Consider the following 3,904-nt stretch of genomic DNA (forward strand, 5'->3'; position numbering starts at 1 on the left):
AAGAATCACTCTGGTGTTTAACCTACCCAAATCCCAGGTTGCGAAGGGCAGTCACAGCTGGGAGTTCACATCATGGAAAGCCATCCCCGTCTTTCCAGTACAGACAGAAAAATCAGACCAAGCTTGCCCAATCCGTAGTCAATACAGCCAAATTTCACGCAAGCACAACACGTCAAGCCATTGAAGGTTTAAGACTTAATTTTGAAGGGTAGCAGCTGCACATGAATCCTTCCTTTATTTTCTCTTTCGGAGGGCCCGGGTCTCTAATCTCTCGTGCTACCTCTGTCAGAGCAGGGATCGGCCAGCATAGCTGCCTTGCGCTGCCAGCCAGGAGGCAGCCGCCCCGCTCGCCTATCAGCGCCGGGCCCCTGCAAGGCACCCATTCTGCCTCTGCGGTGTTTGCTCCTGCTGTGTCATTTTGTCCTTCCCCCCCCCTCGCTTGGTCTTCCCGTCCCTCTTCCCTCGGTGGCAGGATTACAGTATCAGTGTCCTGTTGCTGGCGTGCCCTTCTCTGAGCTTTCTGCCTGACTTTTTTTCCCTGCTCAGCTCTTCTCTTTGCTCCGGTAAGTCTGATGAACCGCTTCCTCACTGTCACTGCTTGGTGGCATGGCGCAAGGGCTTTAATCTAAGTACTTCCCTTCGGGACTCTCAGCCCACATTTTCTAGGAATAGCCTTAAAAGCCTGGGCACCGTGTGACGTGTAAGGAAAAGAGGCAAGTGTCTAAGGCTGCTGGTGAAAGTAAGAAAAACTTCTCGAAAAAGCGCTCGAAAAAATTTAAGCTGACTTTGGCAGAGCTTGCCTTTAAGTGAGACTAGGGGCCGCGGCTGGTTTGCTGCAACAGTAAGTGATCAAGACTCAGGTGCCGCAGGAGAAGTGAGGCAGGGGACTTCAGAAAGCCTGGGTTTTTTCCATGCCAGATGAAAACCTGCCACGAAGTCTTTGAATTTTTGTTCAGTTTTATACAAGAAATTTGTGCGTAAATCATAAAACTGTTCAAATGGAGCATGTAGTTGGTAAAGCTGATTTTATCACTGCTTTCTGAAGTAATACGTAGGACAGGGACTTGTATTTTTCTGGAGGGCAATTGGAGGTACAGTAGTGTGGGCCATTCCAGGGTTTAGTATGTGCTGCTTTGAGGTGCTACTATAGTTCAACCTGGTGTTATGCCGAGGTAAAAATTCAGACTTTTGTCAGCATATGCTGGCTGGCATAATTATATGGAACACTTTGTTTTAGAGAATTGTGTGTGTGTGCGTGAATTTTGAGCATAAAGTGCTAAATACCATAACCCATTTTAGAAGTGCTTAAAATAACTCCTGGCTGCCGAGCAGGTGCCATGTGTCCTTCTGCTGGATACAGGGGGAGGCAGGAGCTAAATATAGGCTGGTTTGTAAACCCTCTGGAAGTTCAAGCTGCAAGAAGGGAAGGAGGAAGCGATTCCCTTGAGAAGGAAGGGGAAGCCCTCCGTTTACAAAAGGTAAACAAAGCTCTGCGACGGTGTGCCCGACAGCCTGCCAGAGAAGCTAAGAAGGGGACGCTTGTCCTGTGCTTTCTGTGTGCCGGGATGGTGCCTCAGCAGCTGGGGGGCAGCTTTCCCGGCAGCAGCAGGATGGCTATCGCAGCTCTGCTAAATCGGGCGCTGGCGCTTGCCGACTGACCTTTTACTTGGGAGGCTCTGGCTGATTCCAAAGCACGGCGAAGGCAAATCGTGCCGTGAGCGTGCGGTGTTAAGGGATGTGGCCGGAGACAAACGAACTCAGCGCGTTACCAGGCTGACCGTGGCAGCACACCTATTCCTGCGGCCTCTGAGGGCAGCCGTGGCTACGCAGTGTGCTCAGCCCGCTTTCCTGCCTTTGGGACCAACCGCAGACTGCTGCTGCCCCAAGCACCAGTCTCCTCGTGGGACGGCAGGCACGGCCACGAGTCCTCCTCCAGAAAGGCACCGGCCTGGGACCGGTGCCTGTCACCTCCTACCTGAGACTGGAGGTCACCCGTGCCCTGAGGAGCTCCATTGGTCTCCTGGGTTATCCCAAGTTTTTAATGGAGGATGGAGGAGCATGGAGAGAAGCCTCTCCCACAGCGGGGAGGCAGTAGCACCCTCTGGCTCTTGGGGGTGTTTCCCGCTGGAGGAGAGGAGGGCCACAGTGACTATCTGTAGGCAGCAACCACAATTGTCTGGGGTCAAGCTTCCATCCAAAACACCAGGGCCACAGAAGGTACTGATCCCAGGGTTGTGGAACACGTCCAGGGTTTGAGAGCACAGGTGGAGAAGAGTAAATGAGATGCAGTGCTCAGACTCAGTCAGGTACCCCATCAGTCCTCCCCCTTTGCCATAAAACAGGATAAAGCCATGTTGGAAATTCAGGTGCCTGGAGGCACCAGTAATAGTAGTAGGAGTCGCAAAACTCAAGAGGATAGTCTAAAATGGGGTAAGTATAAAATTCCATGAGGAATCCAGGACTTTCTCTTCTGGGCTCAATCACCTAATTTTTAGGCACTACTGTGTCTAAGATAGCTTATAATGTAAACGCATTGGGTCTTGCTGAGATTGGCACTGAAAGTCTTTTATGGCCTGATAAGGAAGAATTCCCAACGTACATCAAGGTTAAACGGGCTGGAGCAGGAGGAGGACCAAGGGCAACTGCAGCGACATCTCCCAGCATCAAAGGCTGTAAGTGGGCTGCTCTCGGTGGGCGAGAGCTGCCGTCCCTCCCTAAATATAAACTCCATGATGCTGGGGAAGCCGTTACACAAAACAAGGTGCAGAAGCACAAGAAGCCTTGTCTTTGTGCTGGAAGTAGTTACCAGACCTCTGGTTTAGCCTGAAGGAGAATGGAATAAAGCATTAAAGTATGTTCTTGTCTGTGTAAATACGATCCCCAGTATGACCTGTCAGGTGGTCACCCTTGGGTTAAAGGTTCATTACTGGGTATTTCTGTGGTTCCTGCCTGCTCAGGCTGGTGGCCTGAACCTTGGCAGATGTGAATTGCCATGGTTTCAGAGGCTGATTATTACTAATCCCTTTCTAGCCAGGAATGCATGTTAGGGAAGATTTCCTGTGAGGCCAGCTTTTGAACATCTTGTGTCCTTGATTCTAAACATCCAGCTTCTCTTTCATTCACCCGTGTGTTTCCCATAGTGCTGAGAAACACTGTGCATAAATCGATTGCCGCTGTTGATTTAAAGCCTACTGTGTCTGCGGGCATGCTTGGTAATTCACGTAGGAGGCAACCTTTAGCCGGATGGTGCTGCTCCGTGAGCGATGCAGCTGGGAGTTGGGAGAGTTGGGAGGCGGCCAGGGGAGGGAGTCGGGGTGCAGCGAGGACCACGTTGACTTGTGCCTTCTCACAGCGAGAGGGAGGTAGGCAAAAGAGAAATTCATGCTTGGAAATGGAGCGTTTAGCCATCCTGTTCTCCTTCTGTGATAAAAATAGCTAGTTTAAACTGGGGATGTACTCTGTGAGACTTTTGTTCTGTCTAGACAAGAGCTGGTGATCCCGGGTTTTCTAGCTGATTGATCGCCAATTGCCAATTAGCTCAAACTAATGAATACAATTGTAAACACTAGTCTGAACATGTCAGAAATAAACACATATTTTGTGGAGCTTCTAGCTTAGCATTTACAATAATCTTACTGACCTTGAATTAATTGGCAGTCAATTAATTCTGGTGAAAACAAGATCACAAACTGTAATCTAACATTCATGCTATCTGGAATTATTTGCCTAAATTGCACATGGAGGGTCTAATCTTTCAACGTAAATTAAATTCAATATGAAATCAAATCAGACAGATAAAATTTTACAATCACTTTGCAGTGATATCATGACCATGCCACAAGCAGGAAGGAAAGAATGGGATGTGTCTGTCTGTCTGTCTGTCTGACAGGGTCCATGAGACCAG

Source organism: Egretta garzetta, unplaced genomic scaffold, assembly GCF_000687185.1.
Source record: "Egretta garzetta isolate BGI_Z169 unplaced genomic scaffold, ASM68718v1 scaffold397, whole genome shotgun sequence".
NCBI classification, from domain to species: domain Eukaryota; kingdom Metazoa; phylum Chordata; class Aves; order Pelecaniformes; family Ardeidae; genus Egretta; species Egretta garzetta.